The following is an 8,127-nucleotide window of genomic DNA, read 5'->3' as shown; positions in this document are numbered from 1 at the left end:
ATTCTTCAAGTGAGAACCAGGTCAAATACAATAAGTTGGGAGGAAAAGTTAAAACTGCTGAGAGAGAGCATGAGAATAGAATGGCAATTAATCCAAAGGGAATGCCAAAATCCTCTGCTGGCAATCAAGTAATAAGCAAGAGCAAAGAGGTGGAGTGGTGCCTATTAAGGACCAAAATGATATGTGCTTAAAAGTGCAGGGCAAGGCTGGAGCCCTTTGAGTGCTTTATATCAGCGTTTACTGAAGAAAAGGATACTGACAAATTATTGGTAGAAGCGTAGATGGTAAAGGTTCATAAGTTCATAAGATATAGGAGCAGAATTAGGCTATTCCCCCCTTGGAAACCACTCTGCCAAGGTAATAGATGGGGTGAAAATTAATAGGAAGGATGTACTGGGAAAGGCTGGCTATACTTGGAGTGGATAAGTCATCTGGTCCTGATGGTGTGTCCCAGGTTGCTCAAGGAAATGAGGGCGGAGATTATGGAAGAGCTTTCCATAATCTTCCTTATGTACATAGCAAGTGCCAGAGGATTGGATCCAGGAAAATCAACAGGTCAGGCAGCATCTGTGAAGGGAAAAACGAAGTTAACATTTCAAAAGTTAATTCTGTTTTCTCGCTCCATAGATACTACCTGACCCGCAGAGTATTTCCAGCAATTTCTCTTTTTATTTCAAATCTGTTTCTATGCAGATAGAACTTTGATTTGTTAATATTCAAAAACTTAATGTAAATTTGTCAAACTTATTTGGTTGATCAGCAAATCTGACTACTTTGCACCGAGTTTTGGAATTAATGCAAATTAAAAACAATAATGTCCTAAACACTGAACCTTAGTGCACCCATATAATACTTCACTGAACTCACTAATAACTCTTCTGATGAATACTCATTTTAAAAAAAATCTTCGGCTGATTTCTTATCCGTTCCTTGGGTTTACTCTGAAACATTTTGTTTGTGCTCTTTGAAAAAGGTGTTTAAGGGGTGTTATTACTCTTCAGATTGGACCAGAACAAGCAAGATAATCAAATTCATGCCTGGTGTTAATTAAAGGCCTCAAGTTACGAGTAACCATGGGGGAAAGCTTGACTTTTTAACCAGAGAAAAGAGACATCTGAAGAATAGTTTACAGAGATGTACAGAATACTTAATGGAGTGGCATGGTGGCACAGTGGTTAGCACTGCTGTCTTACAGCACCAGGGGCTGGGTTTGATTCCTGGCTTGAATGATTGTGTGGAGTTTGCACTTTCTCCTTGTGTCTGCGTGGGTTTCCTTTGGATGCTGTCATTTCTTCCCACAGTCCAAAAATGTGTGGGTTAGGTGGATTGACCATGCTAAATTGCCCCTTAGTGTCAGGGGACTAGCTAGGGTAAATGCATGGAGCTATGGGAATAGCATGTGGGTAGGATTGTGGTGGGTGCAGACTCAATGGGCTGGAAGGCCTCGTCTGTACTGTAGGATTCTGAGTGGATAGGGTAGATCTGAGATATTATTTTAAAATCAGTTGTGAGTGTGGGACAAGGGGAAGACAAATCTAAAATAAAGTCATGTTGGGGCTGAAATCAGGAAATTTATTGTGCAAGTGTTGACCAAGATATGAAATAGATTTCCAGATAGAGTAATAGAGGTTACTATCAGGGCAAGTTTTAACGAATGAATGTTGGATTGGAAAACATTGATGAATTACCTGAGAGAATGGCTTTTGTGGCTCTTAAGCTCATTCTGTAAACTAAAGGCCTCCCAGCTGTTCGGCTAGAAATACCACAGTGCCACCAAGCGAGAATTTCCTGTCAAGGTTTGCAGGGCTGGGTAGAGTGGCAGCTGTTATATTAAACAGTATAAAACCGATGTGATACGCCATGACGTAGTGTAATTATTGTTCAGTTGTACTTTGTAATCAACAACCTACACCTAATGGTTTCTTAAACTGTTATTTCATTCCTAGAAGAATAAATCCCGCTGGAATAATGTTACTACCATTTATGCTTATGCAATTATTTAATGACCAGAAACAAGTGAACAAAAAAATTAAACTTTAAATTCGTTTTATTTAATTCTGAGCAGGTTATACTAGATCGAATACTTTGGAATAAGTGACAATTGGCGTAAATAACCTAACCAGTAATCCAGTCAGAATCCCAATTTGTGACTGTTGTCCTTCAGAGCAGCTAGCGGTAATATTCTGTTTGGGACTCAACACGTAAACTGATCCAGCAAATATTTATCTTTGCTTCTCTTTTTTAATTCTTGTTTTTCATCCAGTATCTTAACGGAACAAACAATTTCACTGGTTTGTGTTTACTCATCGTTGGATTAAATTCCCTTCAGTCAGGTTGATCGGCTCTATATCTTTCTCTGTATTCCCAGGAATCTCATTTTGAATGGTTGCTATTCAAACTGAGCCCTATTCCAATGTGATCACCTTGCACCAGTTGCATTAAAAAAATCTTTCTCGGATAAGCGGAATAATAAGTGAAAATGCATTAATACAGACACGCCGCCAATTCACATAGTAACCATTTTCATATTTAACACGTGTGGGGGCCGTTTTAAACGCTAACCATATTTAAGAGGCAACGGCATTTATCCAAATGATGTATTAATGGGAAATAATATTGATTCTGAGTGTACAGAAATATCAGAACATCAATAAAAATAACTGGCCGGTAAGCGAGCAAATACGGAACGCTACGGATAGGAGAGGCAGATACGACCACCAACTCGCCATAGTAACTTCTTGCAGATCCTCCAGTATCGCAGAAGCCCGAGAGAGACCAAGAACAACAGTGTAATACGTTTGTCAAAAGAATGCAAAGAAATTGCTAATATGGAAATGTAATAATACTAATATTATTTATAAAGATAAATAGTATAGAAATCACATCAATTATACTTACAGCATCATGGTGTTGGTATTTATGCGGGACAGTGGCACTCAGAAAACAGGTTCGTGTACTTGTTACTCTGCATTTTCCTCCAAAGGGCAGACAACCTTAAATGTGAAATAAAACCGACTATCGACAGGAACCCACAATGAATATGAAGGCTGGATAATTCTTTATATTTTAACAGCAAATACTATAAGTGGAATAGGATCTGTATATCTTTCATTTTGATACATTCATTCAGAGTTTGCCAATGTCACTACCAAGGCTGGCATTTATTGATCATTCCTAATTGTCTTTGAGAAGTTGGTGGTGAGCAGCCTTCTTGAAATGCTGCTATCTGGTGAAGGTACTCCAGAGTAATGTTAGATGGGAAGTTCCACCACAGCACAGTGGTGATGAAAGGATGACAATATAAGTCCAAATCAGGATGGTGTGTGGCTTGGAGGGAAACCCAGAGGTGATGATGTTCCCATATAACTGTTAGCCTTGTTCTTCTATACAGTTAAGGTTGTCAGTTTGGGAAATGCTATGGAACAAGCTTTCACGAATTGTCATGTGCATTCGATAGATGGTAAACACTTCATCCACAGTGGTGGATGGGGTGTTAATCAAATGGGCTACTTTGCTTTGGATGGTATTGAACTTCTTGTGTTGCAGTCATCCAGGCAAGTGAAGAGTATTCCATTGCATTTCTGACTTGTGCCTTGTAGATGGTAGAAAGACTTCAATGATTCAGGAGGTGAGTCACTGGCAACCCAACCCCTGACATGCACTTGTGTTGTCACAATTTTAATGAAGCTAAGGAACATGGCAAACTGGATAGGTTGAGTGGTCATTTATTATTTCTGTATTCATATTAGAAACATCTCACAGCATAGAAGGTCTTTACTAACATTTTGCAAGAGTTGTCTAATTTAGTCTCATACCCAATCTTTCCCCTTGTAACCCAGCAAGTACTTGTCTTGTTATCTTTTGACAGTTCCTATGGAAATCTGATTCCAAAATCCTCCCAAGTATTCCAAATCATAACAATTCTCTCCAAAATACCTGGCTGCTTAAGCATTACAGATTTTAATTGTGGTGGATTAGCCTTCAGCTACCAAACCCTTACGCTGTGGAAGTCCCTCTATATAACTCTCCACCTCTCTATCTTTCATTCCTCCTTTTGGACACCCACTAAAAGCCACCTCTTTGACTAAGCATTTGGTTACCTGCCATAATATCTCTTTATATATTTAGGTGTCATTCTTTGTTTTATCATGTCCCTCAATAATTACCTTGGGATATTTTATTATATTAAAGGCAACATAGAAATGCAGATAGTTGTTGTAAATCTATACTGAACGTTATTGTTGACTCTAATGTCCTTTCCTCCAGGAATTCTCAACATTGTATACAATAACCTAAAGGATGCCTGCACTGTAATTTTCCGTGAGAATGAGACAAGTACACAACTCAGCAAATTGAGAAGATTGAAAAGGCTACAAAGATCTGTGGGGCCTTTGTGGAAAAATTAGAAATTGTCCACTTTGGCAGGAAGAATAAAAAATAAACCCCCTATTATCTAAATGGTGGGGGATTGCAGAGCTCTGTGGGACCTGGGAGCCCTAGTATATAAATCACAAAAGGCTTGTATGCACATTTAAACAAATATGATGTGAGAAAAAAACATTTTCACACTGTGAGTGGTTCGGGTCTGAAATGCATTGCCTGAGGGGTGTCATTGAGGCAGATTCAATTGAGGCATTCAAGAGAGAATTAGATGATTATTTGAATAGAAACAATGTGCAGGGGATGGGGAAAAGGCAGGGGAATTACATTCAATCATGATGCTCACCTGGAGAGCCAGTGCAGACATGATGGGCCAAATGGTCCCCTTATGTGCTATAATGATTCTGTGATCTGTGAGATACAGCAAGGAATTAGGAAAGCGAATAGAATTTTATCACTTATTGTGAATGGAATTGATTACAAAAGTTATGCTTCATTTGTACAGGGTACCGGTGAGACCACAGAGTCACAGAATTGTTATGGCGTAGAAGGATGCCATTTGGCTCATCATGTCTGCACCAGCTCTCCAAATCAGCATTATGACTTAGAGCTTTTTTTCTTGCCCCTGCGCATTGTTTCTAACGCCCTATTGAATGTTTCAATTGAACCTGTCTCCGTCACATTTCCAGACCTGAACCACTCACTGTGTGAAAACGTTTCATTTCACATTACATCTGTTTCCTTTGCAAAACATTTTAAATCTATGCACTCTCATTCCTGATCCTTTTATTAGTGGGAACAGTTTGTCCCTGTCTACTCTGTCCAGCCCCTTCATGATATTGAACACTTCTGTTAAATGTCCTCTTAGCTTTCTCATCCTGTCCAATCTATCCTCATAACTAAAGTTTCTCATTCTAGAACCATTCTTATAAACCTCTTCAGCACTACCTCCAATGCTTTCATATCCTTCCTGTAGTTGGAGCCCAGAACTCTACACAATACTCCTGCTGAGGTCTAACAAGTGACTTAAATAAATTTAGCATAATCTCCTTGTTCTTGTACTCTTTGTTCTCCTGTTCTCTCCACCTGTCCTGCGACCTTCAATAAACTAAGCACATTTATTCCAAGATCCCTTTGCTCTTGTACAACCTTTAAGAATTTTACCCTTTATTTTAGATTGTCTCTCCATGTTCTCCTTGTCAAAATGCATCACTACAGACTTCTCCATATTGAACTTCATATGTGCACTCTACAATTTGTCTACGTTCTTTTGAAGTTATACACTGTCGTCTTCACTGTTGCAATGCTTCCAAGTTTTGTATCATAATCTATTAACTTTACTCTTTGTTTCTTACTAGCCAATTTTGTATCCACATTGCTATTGCCCCTTTTATTTCCATATCTGGAGTACTGTGCACTGTATTTACCTCCCTATTTGCATTAAAACAGTTCCGAGAAGGTATACGAGACTAGTGTCTGAAATGGGCGCATCGTGTTATGAGAAAACGTTGGACTGACTGGGCTTGGAATTTAGCAGAGCAAAAGGCAACTTGATGGAAACCTTTAAGATCCTGAGCAGTCTGAACAGATGGGTGTAGAGAGGTTGTTTTCTCATGTGGGAGAATCTAAAATAAGGGCTTGCTCATTTAAGACACAGACACAGATGAGGAGAATTTTGTACTCCCAGAGGGTGGTGTGTCTTTGGAGCTTTGTTCCTCAAAAGGCAATGGTGACAGAATCTTGGAATATTGATTAACGAGGGGATGGAAAGCTGTAGGTGGTAAGGCAGGATTGTGAGGTTGAGGTTACAATTAGATCAGTCATGGTCTTAGTGGATGATGGAGCAGGCTGAAGGGCCGAGTGGCCTATTCCTGCCCATAATTATCTTCGTCTGTTCCCCTGAATCGCAGTATTTGGTGACAAGGTTCACAAGGCTATAAAATGGCTCTGCTATGTATTTCTTTTGCACGCTTCACACTTTTATTTCAGAGTTCTGGAATTTGCATTTTGTGGGTCTTTTCATCATTGTATCAATGGCACAGTGTTCAAAGGCAGGGAGATTCAGGCTGCCTCAGAAATCGGACTGTTAAGAATTAACTATAGTTAATGAAAGTTATCTCTGTGTAAAGAATGGAATGATCGAAACAAAGGCGGATTATATGTTTTCTTAGGCAAAGAATGAAAAGCTACTGCGAGCCATTCAGCTTTGCAAGGTTAGAAACAGTACACAATCGAGCTTGTGTCAAACACCATGACAATGTTTCGCCAGTTTGCTCCAATCAGCTGCCGCTGCGGTCACCCTCTGCGGTGTTGGGCTCTGATCAACTATCACAAATCTGGCGCCCCTGGAACTCAACTTCGCGCCCATCCTCATTTCATTGAATCAGGAATTAATCCAGAGCAACTATTACTATTTAATTAAAATTTCAGTGATCGTATATACATTTAAGTCCAAAACTGCCAATTGAAACGGTAATACCATTAACACGAAGATGCGTGTAATGGGGCAGCAGCATTGAATCGTAAGATTATAGAAATTGTTAGTGTTCAGTAAATTCACACAGACTGAATTCGTTACATGAAAAGTGAACAGAATTGCTTTCCTTAATTCTTAGTTTCTCTTTTAAACGCGCTCAACGAACACTCAGCCCAGAAAGTTATATCCAATTGAATCTATTCATTGTGTGAAAGATTGAGTAACTATTTTGAGGGTCACTCGGCACTAAACAATTACTTTCTATCAGTACATTGATGCAGTTAATCAATCTTATGTTTAAATTGTCTGATACTTATTGTCTTCCCATTCCGCCCCTCTTCCCGCCTTAAGTCGGTCTCAGTTCGTGAGACCAACTTAATTATGTTCAATTATTGCTGTGCCCAAGCCCCGCCATTCTAGTGTAGTGAGTGGCGGGCCGGAGACGGTCTCATTCCCACCTCCAGCGCCGCGGGTTCGGTCAGGGAATCCCTTCGGTCAACGTCACAGCACAGGGAAGCGTTCCCCACTCTCCACCAATCAGCGGAGAGGCTGGGGATTTCCCGCTCGCCCCGGCGCTCAAAACAGCTTTAAAAACAAAAGCGGAGAGGCAGAGAGATTCAGAGGAAGCTAACTGGTCCAGTGCTCAGAATAGACAAGGGCAGTCACTCAGTGAGAGTACTGGACTTAGTTAAACTGGAAAGAGAAAGACAGTGAGAAAGGAGTCTTTTTTTTTGAAGACAAATTACAAGGACAGCGTTTCTCTTAATCTGTTTTAATGCAGGAGCCTAACCCTAGTTAACTTTCCAGGTCGGAGAATGGAGTGGGAATTAGGAAGACGTTTTTCTCTTAAAACCAAGACAGGAGAGGAGATGCAATGGGTAAGTGTCACTTGGGAGATGCAGCGGACAAGTGTCACTTAGCTGTGATCAAATTCAGTTGACACATGGTACTGACTGGGGAATGAATATCTCGAAGTTTGAGCAGAAGGTGAGGATGAAAATTCAGGTAAGGGATCATACTTTTAAAAAAAACACGTAGATATCACTGCAGCAAATAGGCTTTATTTATCTATGAGACTTACACATTGATTTACAGCATGGAGTGAGAAATTAATTTACTGAGTTCATTGTATGTGAGTAAATGACTCCCGCTTAAAACTACAGAAAGATACAAGTTACTGGATGAGAAAATGAACGCGTTGTCCATTTTGAGCTCTAGGCTGTGCAAAGTACAAAACAACTTTAGATTTTTGTTTGAATTATCACCACTTT

The sequence above is a fragment of the Carcharhinus amblyrhynchos genome, chromosome 1, assembly GCF_965287045.1.
Source record: "Carcharhinus amblyrhynchos chromosome 1, sCarAmb.v2.hapA, whole genome shotgun sequence".
NCBI classification, from domain to species: Eukaryota; Metazoa; Chordata; class Chondrichthyes; order Carcharhiniformes; family Carcharhinidae; genus Carcharhinus; species Carcharhinus amblyrhynchos.
Note: the sequence above shows the minus strand (reverse complement) of the source record.